The 27,027-nt window shown below is 36.1% G+C and overlaps 1 pseudogene across 6 annotated transcripts in view; it reads right to left on the reverse strand.

Annotated features, from left to right (window-relative positions):
• LOC149084995 (hexosaminidase D pseudogene) overlaps positions 1-7,694 on the reverse strand; it is an 82,392-nt pseudogene extending 74,698 nt beyond the window's left edge. For 2 of the 6 annotated variants that reach the window (XR_016192778.1, XR_016192774.1), the window contains exon 1: positions 7,515-7,690. The product of XR_016192778.1 is annotated as a hexosaminidase D pseudogene, transcript variant X5 (transcript). Of the gene's footprint in view, positions 1-206; positions 309-1,007; positions 1,268-7,514 lie in introns of those variants that run through there. The other 4 variants (XR_016192779.1, XR_016192775.1, XR_016192776.1 and 1 more) reach the window with 4 other exon arrangements.
• Between the last annotated feature and the right edge of the window lie 19,333 nt (positions 7,695-27,027).

Below are 27,027 nucleotides of genomic sequence, written 5' to 3' on the forward strand. Positions count from 1 at the left end.
AATAAGACAACCATAGGATAGAAACTTTGATGGAGGATTCGTTATTGGCAAGAATAAAATCCAATTTTTCTCTCTGGAGCACGGAATACTGTAGAATGTTTCTGTGGTTGAAAGAGTATTACAGAGACTAGTTCAAAGAAGGTTTAAAACATAAAAAAATTCTGAATGTCATATGCATATAATACCAAGAGACAGGGTTGGCTTACATCCCATAAGAGACCGAGCCCGGGTCTTGTCTGGTCTGGAAGGGTTGGCTTTTTGACATGACAAGCATCAAAGACTGGTTTAAACTGTCAAAAACTGGTTTAAACCATCAAAAAACCTAAATGAATGCTTTTGGATAATATTTTGAACACAATAAGTAAATTATATAACATGATGAGAAATTCACTTTTTTGCATATTATGTTTTGTTTTTAAACACGAATTTATTACAATAATTAAAACAAAATATTATACATAATTTTGTGGAACAAAGCGATGAACCCCTCTGCTAATTATACGAAGTACAGATGACACTGGATACCAAGCAAAGATAATTGGAAATTAGCCTCTAGATGGCGACATAGAATGAAATTATGAACCTCTCCGCTAATTGTACAAAGTACAAATGACACACACACACTGGATACCAAGCAAAGATAATTAGAAAGAAAAAAATTTATTTTCTTTAATAATTTTGTAATCCATTTTATCTAAACTGATACTGATTACCTGTGTTCAATTTAATAAGCAAAATAGAGCTGTTTATTCAAAATATGTGTGATAGGAGATCAGAGGGTTAGGTTTTTGATCTTAGAGGAACTAGCTCAGAATTAAAATAGTCAAAAACTTACTTTTATACAGATTGAAGTTTTTATATTTTGAATTACCATATAATTAATGAGTGTAAAATATCTCTATTTTGATATTTCAAATTTTTTGATCTACTTAAAATTTTATTCCATATTAAAAATTCTCATGCAGCATCTGTCAATACACTAATATATTTAACTCATTTATTCTCACCTGAAAATTTCTTGGCTTAGGTTGTGTGAAAACACAATTCAAAAAGTATTATTACTTATTTCAATCAAAGCAGAGCTAGCAGGACTTGATACCCAAAGCATTGTTTTGCAGGTTCAGATACAGCTTCAATTGGAAAAACATTGCATTATATAAATGCAAGTAAATATGCCATATCATAGTCAAGCTTAGTCATTCTTACTTTTGCACTAAGAATAGGATATAGGAGTTTCATTAAGCATCATATACAATCAGCACTAATAAATTAAAGGACATTTTAGTCCTACAATTTATTATTTTGATTGCTAGATATATTCTAATATTATGCACAATAATCGTTTTAAGTATCTGTGATTATTTAAATAATTTAATAATGAGAAAAATCAACATTGCACATATGGCATAAAAGAACTTTTTAAACACCTATCTGTTATGAAAAGAGTACAGCAGATGGTTTATATCAATACATATATATAAGTAGTTGAAGAAATTTTGGATGGTCAAGAATTATCTTGAATTGAAGAATATCAAATAATTCCATAGTTTTTCTTTCAACTTTTATGTTATGCTCTATTCAACTTGCATATTTTATAAAAAAAAATACATACATATTGTTCAAAATAATTTTGTAGAGAGCAGAAAATTATTTTACAATCATATTAAGTATTTATTCTTTGTATAACATAGTGACTTTAAACATTACATGCAATCAATGTATGTATTTTCAACTGGGATTTCTATATTTGAAAGCAATATTTGAGGTTTTTGACATGACAGTTTAAACCATCGAAAACTGTCATGCGTCAAAAACCTACCAACCCTGCCAAGAGAGGAAGGTCATCTTATTAGGGCTCTCCCAGAGTTGCTCCTAATCTGTACTCTGTATGCCTTCTCAAGAGTTCCACAACCACTCCAGGCAAATAAAATAAACCAGTAAATTTAGTAAATAAAGGAATAAAAAAAGCCTGGGGCAAACAAAAATAAAAAAAGGAGGGAACCACAGAATTTAGATGTCTTTTAGCTGACGAGTTTCTGTCATGAACAGTATTAAAAAAGCAATGGAGAATAGCAACACATATGCCAAAGCCAGGGCCGTGACTAGGATTTTTGCCACCCGGGGCAAACATGATTCAGCAGCCAGGAACAAACATTATTTTGCCATCCCTACACCTTTAAAATTATATAATTTTGTAACTGTGTTCTTTGTTCCCACCTAAAACTGCTGTCCCCCTAAATTTTGCCGCCCGGGGCAGTTACCCCCTGGCTCCCTCTAGTTACAGCCCTGGCCAAAGCTATCTGTTGCAGTATGTCACTGTTCATTATGATTTAGATTAAAAGTGCTTATTCAACTGTTTCAACAGGTACATAACATGATGAAAAACTTTTTTGTATATTACAATGTTTTATTTTGAAAAATTAATTTATTACAGTAATTAAAACAAAACATTAATTATAATTTGCAATTTTAAATTTTTCAACATAACAGTCTAGAATATATAAAATACAGTTTTGTGATTCATTTTATCTAAGCTACTGATTACCTGCATTCAATTTGCTAAGTGGAATAGAGCTGCTTATTCAAAATATGCATGATAGGGACATCACAGAGTTAGGTTTTAAGACTTCAAAAACTATAAATCAGTATTAAAACAGTAAAAAACTTATTGTCAATGTTGTCAAATAGTTTTTTAACCTGATATATATGCTAAGTAAAAAACACTTACTTTTATGTAGATTAAAGGGTTTTATATTCAGAATTATAATTACTGAGAATATATTTTGATATTTTAAATTTTCTGATCTGCCCAAAATTTTATTCCATGTAAAAAAATTCTCACAGAATCTGTTAATACACTAATTAAATTAATTTATTCTAAAAATTCCTTAGAGCTCAAGGTGTATAGTATAAATGCAGAGTTTTAAAGAGTATTTTCAACCAAAGCAGAGCCAACAGGACTTGATACCCAAATCATTTGTTTTGCACATTTAAAATTAAATACAGCTTCAATTGGAAAACCATTGCATTATAAATGCTAGTAAATATAACATATCATAGTGCAGAAGTAAGAATAACTAAGTTTGACAAGGATAAGTTACAGGAGTTTCTTAAGCATCATATACAAGCTAGCATTGCCAAATTAAATGACATTTTAGTTCTACAATTTAGTATTTTGATCGCTAGATATATTTCAATGTTATGCACAATAAGAGTATCTCAGTAATTATTTAGATAATTTAATAACAGAAATCAACATTACATATATGATGTAATAAACCTTTTTAAACACTTATCTGTTGTAAAAAGATGGTACAGCAGATGGTTTATATCAAAGCACATATAGAAGCAGTTGAAGAAATTTTGGAAGGTCAAGAATCATCTTGAATTAGAGAATGTCAAATCATTCCATAGTTTTCCTACCAGTGTTTATATATACCATGCTTTATTCAAATTGTATATTTTATAAGAAAAAAAACCATATATATTTTGTCCAAAATAATTCTGTAGAGAGTAGAAAATTATTTTAGAATAATATTAAATATTCATTCTTTGTATAACATAGTTACTTTAAACATTACATGCAATTAACGTGTGCATTTCCAACGGGAATTTTTATATTGAAAAGCAACATTAGAGGTTTTTGACGTGACATTTAAATCGTCAGAAACTGTCCGTGCGTCAAAAACCTGCCAACCATGTAAAGGGTATCATAATAAACAAATCGTTATCTTCTCTGATAGCCACGCAGCAGGCTCATAGAAATTTCGTTCAGGGGGGGGGGGGGCATTTGCATTTTGAGGGGGGCAGACCAAAGCAATAAAATGATTGTCAAAGCAATTTGATACACAGTGTGATTCAGAAAGAGTCATTTAATTTCTAAATGATTCTTCGCTTCAAATCGACCATTAATAATATTGTTCATAATAAGTAGACATTTCTCCCTGAAATATTAGCACATATTAGTCTACTTATCATTGTTATTTTCAATTTCGAAAAATACCTATTAATTTGGAAATCGGATGATTCTTTCCAATTCCCTCTTACAAGTAATAACTTGATATATTGATTATACAAATAGAATTTGATATAAAATTACATTATATGATTTTATCAAACCATTGACTTAATCAATTAAGCCGTTGTTAATTTTAGGGCTGACAAGTGCCATGGTTGCTCGTTTTGGTTCGAACAACCCAATTATATGAACAGAAAAAATTAATACGTAGCTATTATTTTTGCAGTATATTATACAATACAATACGTTTTCGAAATTTTTCAGAAGAAATCGAATAAAAACTGTATACATGTGTGTGCACTACTATCAATCATAAGCGGATACAGGTTCTTCGAACGGGAGGGGCGGTTGTATTGTGAACGGGGATGGGGTGGATTTTCCATGTCCACCCTTCTGCCTATATGCTAACAATACAAATTTTTTCGGGAACGGGGTTGCCCCTTCACCCCCCCCACCCACCCGTATCTATACTTATATCAATTAAATTTTGAGCTAACATAAGCTTATTTTGTTCTCCACAATATCAATAATGGATTTTATGCATATATACAACTGCTAATTCAGTCGATAACTACCTCGCTTATATATTAAGTCGGTTATATACACTGCTCAAAACAATTAGGGGAAGCAAGCAAAAAAGTGAAGAAAACCGTGCGAGACAGCCACGTATTGGCATACAATGGATAGTACACGCGTATCAATGCGCAATACAGAAAAAAGACGTAAAAAAATTTGGAATTAAGCTTTAATTCTTTGAAAATATGGAAAAAACATGAAAAGATGATTTAGGGCAACAATTTGGTTACATGTAAACGATAAAAAAAAGTACTGTTTAGACATGATGCATGAGTTTTAATAGGGCGTGTGGTCTCCTCGAACAGCTAAGACTGCTGCACACCTGTTTGCCATGGATGCGATGAGGTTATCGATCAGACTTTGGGGAATACTGTTCCACTCCTCAAGAAGTGCAATCTGCAAGTCTCGGACAGTAACAGGCGGCCTTGGTCGCACAGCAAGGCGTCGTCCGAGCATGTCCGATGCTTGATTGGATTCAGGTCAGGAGAGCATGCTGGCCATTCCATACGCTGTATTGTTTCAGGTTCAAGCATGTTCTCCACCAGACGAGCTCTATGTGGTCGGGCATTATCATCCTGGAAAACAAAGGAATCTCCAATGGCTCCAGCGTAAGGGATGACATGAGGTCGCACGCAGTATCTCGTCTGCATACCTTCGGGCCGTCAAAGTGCCATTCCGAATGATATGCAGGTCCGTACGTCTGCCTATGCTGATTCCACCCCATACCATCCAACCAGCTCGTCTGTATTGTGACCTTTCACGAACGAATGCAGGGTTATTTCGAGTGGCCCCTGTCCCTCCATACCAGAACACGTCGGGTGTCACACTCCAGACTGAATCGGGACTCGGCTGTAAACAGCTCCAATCATGTTGCTCCCAATCTCGATGTTCAGCAGCCCATCTTCTTCGGGCTGTGAAACAGATTCGACAGGTTATACAAATCATCACTGGTCATCATACTAACCTAATGAAACATCTATACAACTGTGGCTATATAGATTTGTCTATCTGTCCTGTGTAGGGAGAAAAAGACGAAACTCCACTTCACTATGTACGATGGTGCTCTGCATTCTCTATCCTGAGAAGGAACTACTTTGGTGATCATATCGGGTGATGCTAAGTGAAGTAGTAAATGCATCCAGCATTTACAACTTGGTAAATTTTTCTAATTTTACTAATACCCGATTCTCTGCTCTGATTCAAACTATATATCATGTGTTATTTTTCAATAACTTCATATTCAGTTTTTGGCCATATCCCCAGGAGAGAGATTTCCTCAGACCCTTTTTTTCCCTTAAAAGGTTATCACAGATAGGAGCAGCCTCCTCATTCACTTATATGACAGATATTGTTTGCAGGTGTCTCTTAATATCCCAATTTACAGGTTCCAGTATTCAACAGCCCAATCTCTTGGTAAATCAACGATTGAGGATGATGATGACTTCATAGAAAAACTATGTTGTCATCACAATGTATTTTCTAATCCAGTGGAACCTCTTGAAAATGGACACCCATGGGACCAAAGATTTTGTCCACTAACAAGGAGTGTCTGTTAATGGGTAGTAAAAATACATTGAGATCCTTCAACCTAATTTAAAAAAATTGTCCTTTGACAAAAAAAAAAAAAATTGGTAACACACACAAAAATGTCTAAAAATGGTTTTTCTTAGTTACAAACATTAAAAATAATACAGAAAATCTTCACAAAATTCTTGAATTTGTGTCTAGAATTGTAATTTCAAATTATAATGCGACTGGTTCTGATTTGGTAGCTTCAATGTTAAAAGTATTATACTGTGTACGACACTTAATGTGATCAGATAGGGACTCATTGTTTCTGATAAAATTAACTGATTGAACTACAAATGAAAAAACCCAGTTGTAAGTATGATGACTATATACCTGGTTTGGTGAAAGAGGATGTATGAAAGCATAACACAACTCTGTTTTTCTTTCCCACATAACAGGTTTTAAAATGTTAAAAATCATGTATTTTTTCAATTGTTCTAAAACAGGATTTTTTCCCCCTTTGAGCAAAAATCTTTTTTTTAAATTCAGAAATCGTGAGGAGTTTAAATGGAACTGTCTATGGTATATTACGAATTAAGATACTTTTCATAATGTACGATACAATTCCATAGATCTCTCATGAAGGTCTTCTCGCAGAGGAACTGCGAATGAGGTCAATTGAAAGAAACTGACCATGAACTGAAGAAACAGATTATTTTTACCTAACACATGCTTTCACTATAAAAAAGAAATTGCAAAAGCAGCGTGCTACACACACGTGGATTATAGTGGCTATTACAGTCCCATTGTGAACTGTGTGTGTGTGGGTGCAGAATTCTTATCAATAAGGCAGCCTTCTAACCTCCTACATAGTCTAGCAGATTGATAATGATAACTAATGGGGAAAATAAGTCCAGCTCAACCTTAACTTGGCGAAAGTGATAAAAATATCGAAATGATAACATTATCCTTTGTTTTAATGAGCAACGTCTACTGAATAACAATAAATGTAATTGGTTCAATGAGACTGTGAATAGTTTTTTTTCTATTTGCTGATAACCAAGAACATCAAGTGAGATGATGGAAAACTGCCATGACATATGTTTGGAGTACCAAATACTGAAACCAGTAATAAAAACATTAGAAAACGAAGATAATAAATTAATTCAAATTGAGGTCCACAAACAGTGGTTATCGACTAGATCGAAATACAATTTTCGTATGTTTTTTGAAAGAAATTATAGATATTTCATTGCCTAACATTTTAATTGGTTTTATAGCCACTGCTGTTAGTTAAGAAATTTATTTTTTACATCATTATATGAAAGGAAACATTGTAAATCAAGTCCATAGCACTTGTTGATAATCATATAAAACGAAACTAGTGAGTGAAAAATCATACTACTTTCACCTGAGAAAGACAACTAATGAGGAAAGACCAATTTTGCTTTTGACAAACAGTGAACACTTGGCATCGTCACGGGCGACATTACAATGTGCGTTATACGGACGGCTTTGGCTATCAAACCGAAATAAAATCACTGAGGCTTTTGAAATCACGTGACCTTTCCCCTTAGCAATAGCTTAGGCGAGGGTCGAATAAGCTGTATCTATAACATTGCGACATCCATTGACGAGTATCATGAAAAAATATAAAACATAAACAGTATCAATCACACGCAAGCTACCGCATACTAAGCTGACCATAATTCCTCGAAAAAAATACGGGAAGCGCAAATTATGGCAAAAAATGCGCTAAGTTGCTAACTGTTGGTTAAATCACTGAAAAATTGCCTATGAGGTTTTTGGATCACGTGATATTCCCTTTTTTTTTTTGAGGGACATACAAGGTAACCAATATGTAGGCTGACCATATTTCCTCGGGAGAAATACGGGACATTGGGATTCCAAATACGGGGAAATACGGGACATCGCCAATTATCGCCAAAAACAACGCCAAAACCAAACAAAGTTGCCAAATATTGTTGAAATTACGGTAAAAATCACAATGGCGGGAAATGATGCATCGCTGCAAATTGCAGTGGATTAAAATGTATTCCACGAAAAACAAACGTTCAAGACAAATGTGGGAGATTAATATTCTCATATATAGTTGTAATTATCGTAAAATAATTTATGAGTTGAAAAATAATGTCAATCTTTGACTTCAATAAAGAATAAAAATTCAAGTAGGCTTCGTGTAAAATACGGGAAAAACCGGGACACTTTTGCCAAAAAGTCGGGACGGCCAAAAAAACAGAAAATACCGGGACTGTCCCGGGAAATACGGGACGTATGGTCACCCTACCAATATGGCGACTTCCTGTGTACTCATGAAAGAAACAAATCTAAATTAAAGAAACGTAGAAATGAATCGTATTTCTTTTTTAATGGGAGCTAGAAATTTCGATTTTTTTTTTAACTTCAAGTTATCGATCTGCCTGTTTTTCCTTCAAAAAATGCTTGATTAAAGCTACGGTTCTTCGATGTAATTTATATGGGCCCATAATTAATTTAAAAACATCCTAAACTATATAGAGTGATGCAATCGGATAATATAAGACAATACGGATACATTAATTCTCATTTTCCCGCTTCAGAAGATATAAATAAAAATTTGAAATCAATGATATTGCATGAATATCCACCTCAAAAGTGGGTCTGGCTCATTATTTTATATTTAATTTTCTAGGCTTCGTATCTCTAAGCGAGCTCAATATTTCGTAAAACCAAAGATTCAATTCAATTTTTAAAATTATTGATGTGGCGGAAAACCCCACTAAATTTCCGCATTTCTACGCTAAAATCGGCAATTTTAACATTGATCTCTATGGGGATCATTCAGTGTATGTCCCTCAGGAGCAAAGCTGCAAGAAGAAGAGTCTTTCAAGCAACTTTGCTCAGGAGTGATGCTGGTGATGATTATGACGTCTATTCGAAAAGCCTCATGCCTATGGCGGAAATCGAGATTAATTTTCTTTGAGCGTGGTCAGCGTTAACGTAGAGACTGTTTGGCGTCAAGCAATCATAAGCGGAGACAGACGTGAAAACTAAAAACTCAAGGCCATGACAAATATTTTAGTGCAAATCGTACCATTTATGTCAGTTGGTTGATTTGTTATCAATTTTTAAAATGTGGCCAGGACTTGTGTCCATCTTGTATTAATGCGAGGTATTACAATGAAGTTGGGTGCAAATAAGCCTTGAATAAACCATATTCCTGATCGCAAAGGTAGGAAAACTGTCAAACTATATACAGTCAAACTTTGTTATAACGACATTGACGATTCCGCGGAATATTTTCGTTAAAATCGAGGTGTGGCGGGGATGGGAGGTACGATGATGATTACTGGGTGCATGATGGTGATGATGATGTCAATTCATATATACGCATACACATTAGATTAGTAGGCTTCACTTTTGACGCTAGGGCCCCCCCCCCCCGTATCTCCGCCCATGCAAGCAATGCTGTGGCCAATTCAAGATGTCCAACAAAGAACACCTACAATTGCAAAAAAAAGAAAGAAATTTATTGAATTCATCTAATATGTAATAATTAATCGAAATGTGCTGTTAGATAATGCGGAAAAATACGGAAAAAATTAAATAATAATAAAAATAAATCTGCACAATAGAGATGCAGAAAAAGATAGAGGGGTTAAAAACTAGCAAAGACGATCAGGGTTGACAATTTTGGCGAGAAAAGAAGTTGCCACGTTGGTGCTGACTACGCTTATGGAAAACCAACTTGGAAAACCAACAGTGGATTAACATGAATTTATCGAGGTTGTACACTCATGCCCATAAATTAAGGATAATTCAGAATCACACGGAAATCGAAATCTAAAGTAAAAATTTCACCTGTAGAATTATCACACACATCTGCAAGAATGATGTGAAAATTTCAGGAAGCCACCAGATAATGCCGATAGTACGTCACAATGACGTATATAAGGAATGGTGGCAAAGAAGTGAAATTGTTCACAAGAGTTTTGTAAGGCGCTCAGTGCCATAAGCGAATAGTTATGACCCAGAGGACGCATGTGGATGATTTTTTACGTGGTAGAATTATCGGCCACCTGGAATGTGGGCGTACTCAGATGGAAGTATCCGAGGAACTTGGAATTGCCCGGAGTGTCATCTCTAGGCTTTGGCAACGATTCCAAGATAACGGAAATGTCAGTAGACGTTACAGTCAGTGCCGTCTTAACGCATGGGCCCACCCGGGCACGGCCCGGGGGCCTCAAGAGAAGAGGGGCCTCACAAAAATGAGATCTGGTTGAAATTTCTTAGAATTTACCTGTTAGGGCCTCAGAAAAACTACTTGGCCCGGGGGCCCATGATGCTCTTAAGACGGCCCTGGTTACAGTACAGGTCGCCCCCGAGTTACAACGCCGAATGAAGACCGGTATTTGGCAGTAACTGCCAAAAGAACCAGACGGAGCACAGCATCCGACCTGTCTCGTCAGCTATCTGCAGCCACGGATACCACAGTTTCAAGGCAAACCGTGTACAGACGTTTGGGAGATATTGGTCTATATGCTCGCAGGCCTGTCAGATGTGTTCCGCTCACGGCAACTCACTGTCGGCAGCGATTAGCCTGGAGTAGAGAACATGCAATGTGGACATCGTCACAGTGGGCTTGTGTGATGTTTTCCGACGAGTCCAGGTTTAGCTTGCAGTCTGATTCACGTCGGACTTTCATATGGAGAACGCCAGGTACCTGTTACCACCAAGACAACACCATTGAACGACACCGTTACGGTGGTGCAGCATTGCTCGTTTGGGGTGGAATTATACTGGGTTCCAGAACAGATCTGCATGTTCAAACCGGAACCACGAAAGCCCAAATTTATCGGGACATCATTCTGGAACAACATGTACGTTTGTTTAGGGGTGCCATGGGCGCAGAATTTGTGTTTATGGATGACAACGCCCGTCCTCACCGAGCAAACATCGTAAACGAATGCCTTGAATCATCTGAGGATATAACCCGTATGGAATGGCCAGCATTCTCACCTGACTTGAATCCGATAGAGCATGTGTGGGACATGCTTGGCCGACGAGTTGCAGCCCGTCAACCACCTCCTCCATGTGTACCGGAACTTCGGAGAGCATTGCTTGCTGAGTGGAGTGATCTTCCCCAAGATCAGATCGATAATTTGATACTCAGCATGCCTAGGCGGGCGTTGTACGGACTGTATTTCATCGCATGGGAGACATACAATGTATTAACCATCATACCAACCATGTAATAGTAAGTTTTTGTAAAGGAGATATTTTTTACAATTGCTCCAGGGAGCAAAAATCGTAGTTTTTATGAATGGTATCATACATACACCATCGTTTTTGTTCTTTATCTTTTGTTTAATAAATGGGTTTTATGAATAAGTAACGTTTGTTTTGTTTCTGAACCTTTATTTGCCGGAGCTGGCATTATCCTTAATTTATGGACATGAGTGTATTACTGGAGGGAGCATCGAGCCGCTGCGAGGGGTCCAACATCGAATGCAAAGATATCACGTGACTTGTTGAATAACGTAGTTCCTGCGTGGCAATTTGCCCATAGAAATGTACAGTTCAGTCTCTAAATATTGCGTTTTAATAATTAAAAAAGAAGGAGAGAGAACTCATCCAAAGATTAAAAGAAAAAGATTAAATTATTTATTTCATTAATGCTAGAATAATTTCTTTCGTTAATGCTGAAATTATTTCTTATTTCATTAATGCTGGAATTATTTCTTTCATTGGTTCTGAAATTATATCTCATTAAGTCTGGAATTATCTCTTTCATTAATTTTGTAATTATCACTTTCATCAATGCTGAAATTATTTCTCTCATCGATTCTAAAATTTTTCTTTCATTAATTTTAGAATTATCTTTTTCCTTAATTCTTGAATTATCGAATTCATTCATTTTGGAATTACAACTTAATTATCTTTCACATCTTATTATCATTAATACTGAAATTATCTCATTCATTGATTTTGGAATTATCACTTTCAACACTGCTGAAGTTATCTCTTTCATTAATTTTAGAATTATCACTTTCAACACTGCTGAAATTATCTCTTTCATTAATTTTAGAATTATCACTTTCAACAATGCTGGAATTACCTCACACACTTTCATTTATTTTCGAAGTATCGATTCATCGATGCTGAAATTATCTCTCTCATTAATTCTGGAATTATCTCTTTCATTAATTCTGGAATTACCTCTTTCATTAATTCTAGAATTATCTCTTTCATTAATTTTGAATTATCTATTTCATCAATGCTGAAATTATCTATTTCATCAATGCTGAAATTATCTCTTTCATTAATTCTGTAATTATCTTTCATTAGTTCTGTAATTACCTTACATTAATGCTGGACTATCGCTTTCATTAATTTTGGAATTATCGCTTTCATTAATTTTGAAATTATTGCTTTCATTAATTTTGGAATTATCACTTTCCTTAATTCTGGAATAATTTTCTATCAATCTGGAATTATCTTTCATTTAACGCTTGAATTATCGCTTTCATTAATCGTAGAATTATCTCTTTCCTTAATTCTGGAATTATCTCTTTCCTTAATTCTGGAATTATCTCTTTCCTTAATTCTGGAATTATCTCTTTCCTTAATTCTGGAATTATCTCTTTCCTTAATTCTGGAATTATCTCTTTCCTTAATTCCAGGAACCTTACATATACAGCACAATTTGGGATATCACGCTCTTTTATGAAATGAAAATAAGAATTAAGAATAGCTCTGTCAACAATAAGTTTGTAGAAAAGATTTTCAAATCTTCCAGATGTGAAAAGATGAGAATATTTAGTGCAGCACTTGTAAAAGATGAAAAAATTTGGGAGTGAACACTGTAGGGAATACTGTATAGATTTGAGTTTGAGACGAAGGATGGCTTTTAGATCTTCAGGATAGATGCATGTGTTGGCAATCATGTTTGATGAAGAGGCCCTATTTCTGACTCAAATATGGACTAAATACCAGAGTGGCCTGGGACCCAAATTAAATGAATGTATATAGAATAAGATCTCTCACTCTCTCTCTCTCTCTCCCACCCCCCCCCCCCTCAGCCCACACAAGACATGAAAACAAAAGATAAATAACTGAGTGAGATTTAAAGGAAAAAGATTTCAGTGCCATGAGAACAGATTTACAATCTGAAAAATAATGAGAGGACGGTTATGAATAGCTAAAAATTTCAAAGCCATAATAATAGCGATTGATTCACCAGTAAAAACTGAAGAACTGGGGTTAATATACCAGGTATTCATAATATTCATAACGCCACAACAGGCAAAATGCCCAACGAAGTGGCTGAGAAAAAGATGCCCATAAAAATATGGATGTCATATATTTCAAAAATACAGCAACCCAATTAAAAACTAAAATTATAAACAATATATACACATGATAAAATACTATACAATACCCATAATGTATTTATGATTGTCTTATTCTAAGTATGGATAGCTTCTCGATTTATCCCAACATGTTTATCGTATTTCTTTTTAAATGTGTCAATTGTGTTACAATTTACTACCTCCGGGGGTAAGCTATTCCATTTATTAACAACCCTAGAGGAAAAAACCCTTTTAGAGAAAAATTCCCTGCGACACCATAACCTTGCATTGTCCCTCACCAATCGATACTTGTGTCCCTTTGTAAAAGCAGTCGATTGGCGGTGTACTAAAAGTTCATAGTCCATCCTATCCTTCGCATTGAAAATTGTGAACACTTCGATCATATCTCCTCGACACCTGCGTTCATCCAATGTAAACATATTCAAAAAATGAAGTCTCTCTTCATAACTCCAGTCCAGGACGAACTAAGCTTCGAAAAAGCGGAAGAATGACTTTAGGAGAACGCGAAGAGACCTTTTTGAAAATGAGACCAAGCATTCTATTCGCTTTTTTGACCATCGCTGAACAATGTTCAGAAAACCTAAGCCGCTCCTCAATGAGAATTCCCAAATCGGTGACCCTAGTTGCATCCGGGATAGTGACACCATTCAACTCGTAAGAGAACCGTGGGGTGTTCGAACCAAAATGAGCGACCATGCACTTATCAACGCTAAACGTCATGCTCCATTCATTTGCCCATGCTGCAATCCTGTTTAAGTTGGTCTGGAGCAACTCCCTATCGCTTTGATTCCCGATTACCCTCATTAGCTTCACATCATCTGCGAATTTGCTAGCAATCCCATCAATACCCTGATCGAGTTTATCGATAAAAAGTGAAAAGAGTATGGGGCCAAGGACACTTCCCTGAGGAACTTCACTTGTGACGCCTGTCCAACCAGAGAATTCCCCGTTCACCATAACTCGTTGTGACCTATCTCTCAACCATGATTCTATCCAATTCAGCAAGTTGCCCCCAATTCCAATCTCGTGTAAACGCTTCAAGAGTTTACCATGTTGGACTCGATCGAATGCCTTCTGGAAATCAAGGTAAACAACATCTACATTTTTTCTCTTATCCAAAGCCTTAGTCACGTGATCATAGAAGCAAAGGGGCCGTTCAAGTATTATGTAAGCAAAATTTTAATAATTTTTGGCCCCCTCCCCTCCTTTTCAGCAAAAGTCAGCAAAACGCTGAGCCCCCCCCCCCCCCCCGTCAGCAGAATTTCGTCATCAGTTATGCCGCTCTGAATCCCAACTCATATTTTCATAAAGGGGGATTGATGACGTAAGCATTATCCAAACCCCCCCTCCCCCTTGTCATCAAAAGTCAACAAATCGGAAACTCCCTTCCACCCTATCGATGATGACGTAATACTTGAACGGCCCATAGGAGGTTAGTTACACATGACTTCCCCTTCCTGAACCCATGCTGATTATCTGACAATACATTATTCTCGTCTTTACATACACATAAGAGATATTTCTAGCTGAGTGGTTGATGGATTTGCAAATATTCATACTATAGGTGCCTTTGGCTTGAAGACTATACGTGTTAAAACGTTTAACATGACAAATATGTAAAGTGAATAGTATTATATTTGTAGTTGTAGTTATCATAATATAATTTATGAGTTGAAAATAATTTCAATACTTTATTTCAATGAAGAAAATTCAAGTTCGCTTCGTTGAAAATACGTGAAAAAACGGGATATTTTGAGAAATTTTCAGAAAAAAGTCGGGATGGATAAAATTACGCGAAAATACAGGAATGTCCCTTGAAATACGAGATGTAAGATCACCCTGTGACTGTTCTTTCATGAATCATAGACTGATCATATGCCACTGAAAAAAATACTAATGAATTCTGTTCCTAAATACTGGGAAAAATACGGAACATCGCAAATTGTTGCGAAAAACAGTTGCCATTTATCACCATAAAACCACCGCAATACAAAGATAAATATACCCACCGTCGTCCCAGTGGTGGTTGGCTGAAGTTGGTTTTCTGTGGTTCCCAACTTTGAAACTCTAATGCGAGCCGATCTTTTCAGTTAAACTCCCGCCACAGAGAGCAACAGGCCTATAACGGTACAGTTTTTCAATCATTACACTTCACTCATAGTTAGAAAATTCGATGGCAGATGTCGGCACTACATATAACAAGCATTACACAGAAACAAACTTCACGTTTGGTTCATAACACGTACACGCACATTCTGGCATGCACCAATTCGTTAGAAATTCCGTAGAAGAATGCTAAGAGGTTCATACAGTTAAGTTTTAGTAGTGGTAGATACAGTATTGCGCACAGCGTAATAAAGGGCTACTGCAAAGCCCAGTGCGTTGAAATGGTTTTCGTGAAGAAAAACGTTGAGAAGGACAAGTATGTGAGGATTACAAACTTGGGCGGAGATACGGGGGGGGCATGGGTGGACAATGCCCCCCCCCTCCCCCCCAGCATCAAAAGTAAAGGCGACTGATCTAATGTATTTGCGTATACATGAATTACAAATACAAATACAAATACAACGCCACAACAGGCAAAATGCCCAACGAGGTGGCTGAGATCATCATCATGCCCCCAGCAATCATCGTGTTCACCCAGACTTTCAAGTCTATTTTCGCCTATGATTACAAATTCAAATAAGCTTCGTTAAAAAAGACTGGAAATGTTGATAAAACAACGGGATGGTCAGAATTACCGGAAAATGCGGGGATGCCACATAAAATGTGGTCATATGGTCATCCTACTTATACTCCATAGACAGGCATTATTGCGTAAGGGAATATAGACATGCTAGGGCATACCGTATTCCTACACATGAATTATTCTTAAGCAAAAGAGGAATCTGGAGCTATTGGACGTACGCTCTACTTTATTTTTTTTTATTTAAAAAAAAAAAAAAAAAAAAGGCAATGGTCTTCATCAGTTATCTTTTCTCAACATTTCGACAACTTCTGCATGGAGCGAATGTTTCATTTGTTTTAAACTTAAAGAATATATGTGTACAATTGAATCAATAACTTATTTGCCTAAGACTAGAGAAGAAAGAAAAGACAAATAAAAATACAAAGCCACAACAGGCAAAATGCCCAACGAGGTGGCTGAGAAAACAATGCCCATAACAAATATGGATGTTCAGGCCCGTCATTTGGGGAGGGGGCACTATATAGAAATGGTATATATACATTTATGTATATAAATATATAGAAAAAAGTGCATTATGAAAATTCACCAATACCAGCGCCATAGGCAGCTCTAATATTCAGTGTAGTGAAAAAAAAATTGTTAAAGTTCCATTTTTTATACATATGAGAAACTGAAAACAAATTAATTATGCGAACTGGAAAGAAAACAAAATATATGAACATTGAAAATTTCAAAAAGAAATAAATCGAAGAATTCAAAAATGTGAAAAGTCATAGCCAATGTCATTAAGGTGGTACATCCTGACATTGGCTTAACACAGAACGTTTCTAAGAGCATTCCTTGGCCTCCATAGCCTAAATAGAAGCTCGACCCCCCCCCCCCCACGTTCTGCTGTAGTACCATTGAATTCAAAAATCAAAAGAATAAAACCAAAACGAATGTTTTTTGTCAAGTTGAAGATAAAAGCAAAATTGCAGTCAATATAAAAATACATAAAATAGATACAGAAGATGCAAGTACATACCATGTGCAAAGCCTAGCTATGGCGGTTATATTTAAAGTGAACAGTTATAGTTACTGGTGTGAGGAGTAAGTAAGTCCAAGGTGTAAGGAGGAAACCTGTTGCATATTAAGATTGTTTTGAGATTATTTATGCATTTTGAAAATCGTTGGCATTATTACAGATATGTTTGATGCGAGAAATTTGAGAAAATACATTTTTTTTTAAACCTATTAGCTGATATTTGAATTGTGATGAGTTAGAAAATTGACTTTGAAATTAAAGTCTTCTCTTTTATAAAAAACAAATTACAAATATATATATATGTCCCCCCACTCCCGTTGAAAAGTTGAAATGACAGTCCTGCGGATTTCAAAAATAAAGCACCCCAATTAAAAATGCAATCAAAGAAACTAAAAACTATATACATGATAAAATATTATACAATGCCCATAAAAAATATTTATGGTTGTCTTATAACTCTCGGGGAATTCTCTGGTTGGACAGACGTCACAAGTGGAGTTCCTCAGGGAAGTGTCCTTGGCCCCATACTTTTTTCACTTTTTATCGACAAACTCGATCAGGGTATCGATGGAATTACTAGCAAATTCGCAGATGATGTGAAGCTAATGGGGGTAATCGGGAATGAAAGCGATAGGGAGTTGCTCCAGACCAACTTAAACAAGATTGCAGCATGGGCAAATGAATGGAGCATGACGTTTAGCGTAGATAAGTGCATGGTCGCTCATTTTGGTTCGAACAACCCACGGTTCTCTTACGAGTTGAATGGTGTCACTATCCCGGATGCAACTAGAGTCACCGATTTGGGAATTCTCATTGACGAGCGACTTAAGTTTTCTGAACATTGTTCAGCGGTTGTCAAAAAATCGAATAGAATGCTTGGTCTCATTTTCAAAAAGGTCTCTTCGCGTTCTCCTAAAGTCATTCTTCCGCTTTTTCGAGGCTTAGTTCGTCCTGGACTGGAGTATGCTGTAAGGTTTTGGAGACCATACCTACAGAGGGACATAGACTTGGTTGAAGGGGTGCAGAGAAGAGCTACGCGTGTCCTTATTGGCACACAGGGCTTGAGTTATGAAGAAAGACTTCATTTTTTGAATATGTTTACATTGGATGAACGCAGGTGTCGAGGAGATATGATCGAAGTGTTCAAAATTTTCAATGGGATGGATAGGATGGACCATGAACTTTTAGTACACCGCCAATCGACTGCTTTTACAAGGGGACACCAGTATCGATTGGTGAGGGACAATGCAAGGTTATGGTGTCGCAGGGAATTTTTCTCCAATAGGGTTGTTAATAAATGGAATAGCTTACCCCCGGAGGTAGTAAATTGTAACACAATTGACACGTTTAAAAAGAAATACGATAAACATGTTGGGGTAAATCGAGAAGCTATCCATTCTTAGAATAAGACAACCATAAGTATTCTTTATGGGCATTGTATAATATTTTATCATGTGTATATATTGTTTGTAATTTGTGTTAATTGCATTTTTAATTGGGTTGCTGTATTTTTGAAACATATGACAACCATATTTTTATGGGCATCTTTTTATCAGCCACCTCGTTGGGCATTTTGCCTGTTGTGGCGTTGTATTTGTATTTGTATTTGTATTTGTATTTATTCTCTCAAAGTATGGATAGCTTCTCGATTTGCCCCAACATGTTTATCGCATTTCTTTTCAAACGTGTCAATTGTGTTAGAATTCACAAACCCCCCCAGAGATAAGCTATTCCATTATTAACTTTTATTATTATTTCCATATTATAACTATAAGAGAAAAATTCTCGGCTACACCAGAATCTAGAATTGTCCCTTACCAATCGATACTAGCGTCCGCTTGTCAAAGCAGACAACTGATGGCGTATTAATAATTTATGGTCCATCCTATCCATCCCGTTGAAAATTTTGAACACTTCGATCATATCCCCCGACATCTGCGTGCTTCCAATGTAAACATATTCAAAAAATAAAGTCTGTCTTCGTAACTCAAGCCCCGTGTGCCGACAAGGACACGCGTAGCTCTTCTCTGCACCCTTTCAACCAAGTCTATGTCCCTCTATAGGTATGGTCTCCAAAACCTTACAGCCTACTCCAGTCAGGGACAACGTATTACTGGCAAATAAAAGATTCTCTATACACGTTTTTCGTTGGGTACACTTGAAACATGTATCAGTGTTTTAAATCTACAGTACTATTTTCTAGTAATACGTAGTCTTTTTTTAATGCTTGGCGCGACCTCCTAGATATTTAGGTATAGTCTACAACAGTGTTTATCAACCGTCGGGCCCTGACATCATTCATACCGGGCCGCGAGTGATTGGCCATTTCCTTTTTCCCATTCATTTTCCGTTAGTTGTGTATTTGACCGGGTCTTCCACTTACAAAAATTAATGTGCCGCGTTCTACCAAAGGTTTAGAATCACTGATCTAGAAGGTCGTGCTCAGGGTCCTTAGGTTTGTATGAGAGGTGTCAGACCCGGGAAAAGGAAAGAAAATTACTGACAAAAATGGAATAAATGTTTCGTCTGTAAAGTTCAAACTGTGACTGTACTTGTGTGCGTGACAGTATAATCAGTTGCGTCAATTAGTAACAGTAGCGTATGCATAATTCTTTTAAAGGGGAGGGGAGTTCAACAATTTTTTTCTTCCCAAGAAGTTGTTTTTTCGTTATGTCGTTATTGTACTGGGAAAAAATCCTATAACCTATAATTTGTTTCCCCAAAGAAACGCGTGACCAAAGAAAATTGGACTATAAAAGTAAGTTTTTTTGTGCGTTTTAGAAGTATGTCATACACTGAATATCGATATCCATGCGTTTTTCTCTAACTCGATTCAGGAAATATTTCTGAGCTGTACTTTTTTGTTAATGATTGGAACAGTGGTTCTCAACCGATGCTCCGCGGAGCCCTTGGGACTCCTTGTGCACTCTGCAGGGGCCCCGCGGCCGCTTGAGGAAAATAAAAAGAGCAGTAAAATTGAAAAAAAAAATGATTGTAAATATTTTTAAATAATAAAAATAAATCAATAACTTTGATAAATAATTAAAAAATTGGGCTATGAGGCTCCGCCATAGAATTCTTTTACTAAAAAGGGCTCCGCGAGTCAAAAAAGGTTGAGAATCACTGGTTTAGAACATGGTTGCATAAGATACGCCCCGACTAGCGGGCTGAATGCGATACGTAAAAAAAGTATCAATCTACGCCACACAACATGAAAGTTGGCGTTTCCAGTCTACAGGCCATGTATGTGATTTCAAACAGCAGTCTGACCAACTCACATATTTGGCCTTATAGACTGAAAAGTATGTCCACCTATGGTTTAGAATCTCTTCTAAATTTCAAGGGGTCAGTTTAGGGGCAGTGTTTGCAAAGTGTTCGTCGCGGCTTCTAGGGGCGTCACCAACCTTAGTCAGGGGCGTCGCGGAGAGCTGAAAATTTTGATTTGTGTTGCGCCTATCAACGCTTTGAAGTGGTCCTTTTATAACTGAAAATATCTACTAAATTTTATATAACTGGGTAGCCGCAGATGCGCCATGAATTGGGCAAGGGAACCGCGGTGATAAAAGTTTCAGAACTACTAGTTTAAGGTTTTCGATTTAACAATTATGAGCACTTCATAAAGAATAAGAAAAAAAATTTAAAAACTTCATATAAAATATATAAAAAATAAAAAATACGTAAAAAATAATAAATAAAATAAATAAATAAATAAATATATATATATATATAAACCCCATCAAAATTGTATTTTTAAGAATATGAATTATTCAAATGCAATTTTCGAGCAGTAGCATTTCGAAAATCCCGTAAAACTATTCAAATTTCACCGATTACGATAAAAGCTAGCCTTAATATTTCCAGCCTTATATTACAGACTTTTAACTTCCCCGCGTTACCACAAAATGTTTATTTTAATTCGTTAAACATACACATCAGCACCCGAAGTATGCATCCACGAAAATTTTTTAGAACTTCAGCGACGAGACCTAATGCCTACCATAATTCCAGAATAGTATAATTTGTGTGTAGTGGATCACAATGTGATAAGATGTAAATATTAGCATATTGCCATCACTTTTTCATCCAAGTTTTATCCAATGAGATTTACGGGTACTGCCGCTTTCAGTGAATTTGAAAAGCTGAAAAAAAATATTACAGGAAATTGTAACTGAACAAAACATGAAAATATAATAATAAACCCACCAGCAAAACTTATTGGAAAAGTGGTAAATGCTTAAAATATGTGTGTTTATGGCATATTTCCAACAATATCTCCATGTGGCCACAATGGTTCAGACCACTAAAATAATGGTCACAACATACATCCCATTGTATGCACCCAAAATGCACACACACACACACAGTGGGATAGTCAGAAATATCATGTGGATATGTAAGCGTATACACGTGATCCTAATTTTTATAGCATAGTAAATACGGGGAATTATGGAAACAATTTCCATATATATTTAAATTATTCCAGTTTAATAGATGATAGAAGCCTGAAACCTGTGGTTTCATAAAATATGGATTCTTTTCGTTACATTGACAAATTTATGGTATTTAAAATAAGTATCATGTCTAAGAAAAAGGGTATTGAAAAATGTTATTTGGAAGGCGATATTTTGAAATAGTTGATAAGAATAGTCGATATGCTCAATATATGCAGTTGTCAATATTGATGCTCTGGGATTCAGTCTATAATGAATCATGTCTTGAAATAGCAGTTAAATTGAATACAGAAAAGAATTTTCAAAACCACAAACACACACAACATGTTCATCATGTAAACGTTATACTTACGACAGCTAAGTAGATTAGAAGTAGTATATGTAAGATATTCGTTGCCTCTGTAATCTATTGGTCTAAGGCGTTCACCCGGGAAGTGAAAAGACGTGGGTTCGATTTCCCGCAGGGGAAGTTTGAAAAAATTTTCTCTCTTTCCAAAAATATCTTCGCATCAGCCAGCTGTTAAAAACCTTTGTATGGATAGCGGAGAGTGACGTCATCCTCGGATGAGTCGCCATCTGGTGGCATCGTCATCAATTGTGAGCTTAGGCCTGAATTGTGTCAGACATTCCATGTACGGTCCCGTTCAGTGCACACGAGCTCCAAGGACAGATTGAGATATTCGTTGCCTCTGTAGGACAGCAGAGCAGTGGTTCTCAACCTGGAGCCATATGGTCCCTTGCGGTTCTGGGATATGCTACGGGGGCCACAGGAGAAAGTCAGAAGAAAGGTGATCCACGACAGGTGGTGAAGGGAGTCATAGAGAACTGTGAAGAGAAGCTTTAAAAGTGAAACATGGTTGAAAAATATTACTACTTTCAGAATTTTAGATCCATTCATAGAACCAGGGGCATCTTAACCCTTGTGTCTATGTTATTGACCGGGCATGACCCGGGTCTTCATGTCTATAATGGAGGGAGGGGGGACTGCACTATGATTGCTGGTACTATGATTGGGATGACTTTGGGATCTGGTACTATGATTTTCATATGTGAGCTGTTACTTCCAGCTAAGTATGGAGGGCCGCCAGAGCAACAGTTGATGTGTTGGGAGTGTCGATTTATCGTGCATGTTCGTTGGATCATACCGTATTTTACACAGACCGTTTTTTAACATATAATTTGATTCCTGGGAGAGATGATAATCCACCATTTGAATGCGTGCCTGGCCAGGATTCCAGAGATTGATCTGATTTATTAAAATTTCATTCATAATAAAAAAATAGAAAGTATCTCACTCTTGGATGAGGGTAGAGGGGGCCCTGGGTAGGACAGGGGGCCGCGAGAAAAAAATTTGATGTATGGGGGGGGCCATGGGCTGAAAAAAGTTAAGAAACACTGGTCTAGGGCGTTCACCCGGGAAGTGAAAGGACATGGGTTCGATTCCCCGCAGGAGCAGTTGAATTTTCTCTTTTCTAAAAATTGCTTCGCATCAGCCAGCTGTTAAAAACCTTTGTTTAGAAGTAGTAGTTTGAATAGATCACTCTGCGGCTTGAAAGGTGCCATGGAATAATTGCGAGGAATCTTGTGCTATGAATAAATTTAAGAAGGATTCATTAAATTTATAATATCAGTCTATATCTCATTTTCAATGAAACAGACGTGATTCTGCATAATCAGATTTATTTTAAAAAAAAACCCTGTTAATGCGCTGCAAAGTCGCTGAAAAATAAACGATATGAATTATTTTTATTTGTCCTTTTTTTATATTCTTTTTCGTGTTGAAATTTTCATTAAGAATCTACATTTTCTATGTATGTTCTACAAGTGCTAGCAAAGCATTCTGCTGAATATTTTCGCCTTTATTATTCTAATAATGCGAGTATTCATAAATGCATACTTCAACGATTTACATTCCCTTTTTTCAGTGAAAATTAAAAAGAGGGGTTTGATTCGTGCTTAATAGATACAGTAAAGGGTTCTTTTTTATTTTCGATAAAAAATGTTGCTGAACATGTTTTAAAATGATTTAAAAATGCTAATTAAGAGCTTTGTGTACCGAATCTCATTGCACGATGTTACCTGTGCTCACGAACTCAGTCCAAATATATCCATATTAATTTGCTTAGTTTTTAGAGCTTTTACGGAAATCAACAGTTTATTTTCGCAGTTTCCAGGCCTCTATGTGACGTAAAAATGACAAAAAAAAGATTGCAATCATTAAGTGAGTCCAACTACTTTGCAATCCGAAACACTGTATACAGAATGATTCCATAATACGCCTTGCCGTATGTTACTGACGAACCGTTGATCCTAGAGACATACTTCTGGATGTATGTCTCTAGGATCAAAAAAGTATCCAAATACCGTCTAGAACTCAAATACGCCATTTATGTTGCATAGTTATAGTTACCAGTGTTTAATTTATAGTTATTAAAATATAAAAATTAACTCTCTGTACGGACACACTGTTCTCAAAAACCTAATTGCAAAGTTGTAGCTATGTTTCTTCTGAGGCCAAAAAAAAAATCCACGTTAAAAAACATTCACTTTGATATTTGAATTTAAAAACTGGAGAATAACTGGGAAAGAGCAGCATAAAATAATAGGAAAAAGTGTTGTCTGTAAGTTTATGCTGTTCTTTCCCAATTTTTCTCAAATTTTTGAATTCAAATATCTCAGCAAATATTGGCCTTAGAAACGTAGATTTTTTTTCTTGTTGGCCTCAGGAGAGACAGGACAACAACTTTTTAATTGGGTTTTCGAGGACAGGGTGCCCGTATAAAAAGGTTTTTTTCCAAATACCATACAACCCTTTGCGACATGAATGACGTATCTGCGTTATACACGTTATTTTGATAATTTTTCTAATTGGAAGAATGCCTCTAGGATCAACGGTTCGCTAGTAAAATGCTGCAAGAGAAATTATGGAATCACCCTGTATATTATAGCATAATTGGGCGCAATAATATCAAATGGAAAATTACATTAAAATAGGATTTTTGAAGCCACCGAGAAGTTATGCGTGTAACTTAATAACTACTTGAATTATAAATAAGCTATTTTTTAATATACTTTATTTGTGCATTGTTTACTTGCTGTAATTAGTCGAATATACAGTACTGCCACGAGAAAACTTTACTACTTTTACGCCTTTCCTGTCCGTTGGTCCAATATACGGTTGAGTAGAAATTGTACATAAATTCAAATTAAAGAATCATCGATCATGGTTTTACATGACCGTCCTGGATAGGGTGGCCAGATGTCCTGGAAAACCGAGACAGTCCCGGTTTTTTGTTAAAAAGTGCAATTCGGAAGTACTTTTCGGATAATAATTTAACAAACTATCGAAAATAATTTTTTCTACGAAGGAATTAGAGATTATTCAAACAATATCCCGAAAAGTACTTTCGTCGGGACGTTAGTTTGTCCGATTTTCAATTTACGCGATCAAAGATTAAATAAATTAAATTATTTTTCAATATTTAGTTGGCAGAACTGTTTTGTTCCAAAATTTTAAACACTACCCACTTTTTTTTAGCTTTGAATCTAGTGGAATGCCATCAACCCAGACACAAATTTTGACTTAAAGTTCATGTTACGCACCGTAATGGTACAGAGTGGCCAACTTGATACTCAAGGCCGCTCCTGAGCACGACCTCCTATATAACCTAGGTTATCTAGGTGGTCGTGTCCTGAGACGCTGTACCCAGTTCGAAAACAATCTGTGATAGAAAAAATTACTTTCGATAGTTCGTTATATTACTCAAAATATTCTGAACATTTTCATGGATTAGAGCAGTCCCCTCGACACCTTGATTTGTTGTACAAAATTATTTTCCAATTTTTCAATTCATATTTTCTTATTAGGCTTTGCCCAAACTCGAACACTATTCACAACATAGTGGATTTTTATTCGTCTCAACAATATAACTTTATGCCATACTATGAAGTTGCACAATATTTCTATTGCTTTGTAGGGTTGCAATTCGACACTGAACTGAACAAACCGTGTACAAGACCAACACCTCCTACAGGTTAAATATTATTTAACGAGCTTCTCACCGAAATCTTAATTAAAACTAAGAAAAAAATTATAATTGAGAGTTCTCTTTCCGTCTTTCTAATAACACATCAAACCATATGGTAGAATACAGAAAATTTTGAACACGAAATAAAATGAAATTTTAAAATAATGTTCCAAAAATACTTCTTCAAGTTTAGTTTTTGTTTCACGTACGATTTAAATAGAAATGATTTCATATACGGCAGGGATTTTCAACCGTTGACCCACCGCAGGCCCCATTTAACGTTTTAATGAGGGCCACTAAGCTATACAGATGTTATAAAAGAGCTCGACGGGCCATGCGTTGAAGATCCCTTATATACGGTGTTTTTCACGAAGTGTCCGAAAAGAGTAAGAAATCTGCGGTCGTGATAGTAAAATTTAAGTGAAATATGAAAGTGGAAAATTATCATCAAAGAAAAAAAATTTTTTGCTATATTTTCTTCACTCCGTAAAATAATAATAAGGAAAAAAATACAATTTTTTAAAATATTTTTCCAGAAAGAAATCTAATGAAAAATTCGCGATAGTTCAAATTCTTGATTTTCCGCATTTTTAAAGACAAATTTCCGTATTGTTTACTTAAAAATAGGCATATATGCTTAAAATTATACACATAAAAATATTTTAAGTGCGTAAAATGTAACAAAATTTCCAAATGAAAACAATTTTGCGACTGAAGATTGGTATTTTCAACCTCAATAAATTATACACAGAGGGTGATTTTATAATTCCTTTGTCCGCATTTTACTGGCGAACAGGGGCGTATTTACAGGGGGGGGGGGGCTTATCAGGCTATAGCCCAGGGTGGCAAATTTAAGGAATGAGTTGAAAAGAAAATTAGTAGAGTGGGAGAAGGGCGACGAACTTTGTATAAACCTCAATAAATCCGCCTCTGCCTAGACAGCAATCGACTAGGTCAGTGACCAAAACAATGATTGAGCAGTGGTTCTCAACCTTTTTTGACTCGCGGAGCCCTTTTCAGTATATAATTTCTATGGCGAACCCTGTTTGACTCGAGGAACCCTTTTTTGTACATAATTTTTATGGCATAACCTTGTCGGCCTCTCTGATTTACATATATTTCAAATTTACTGATTCATTTTATTTTCCTGGAGTCGCCGCGGAGCACCGGTTGAGAACCGCTGATTTAGAGAGTTTGGAAGCACGCGAGTGAGCAAAAGAGTGACTTAGAGCGAGAGCAAGCACGTGAATGACCAAACGAGTGACCTACAGAGCAAGGTACAGGTCAGTGAGTGACTTAGAGCGTGTGAAAGCAACACACACACACACACACGCACGTATACAGTGGATCGCGTTATAA

The sequence above is a fragment of the Pholcus phalangioides genome, unplaced genomic scaffold (assembly GCF_987345545.1).
Source record: "Pholcus phalangioides strain wild (caught in Gottingen) unplaced genomic scaffold, Ppha-v1.0 ptg000007l_1, whole genome shotgun sequence".
NCBI lineage: Eukaryota > Metazoa > Arthropoda > Arachnida > Araneae > Pholcidae > Pholcus > Pholcus phalangioides.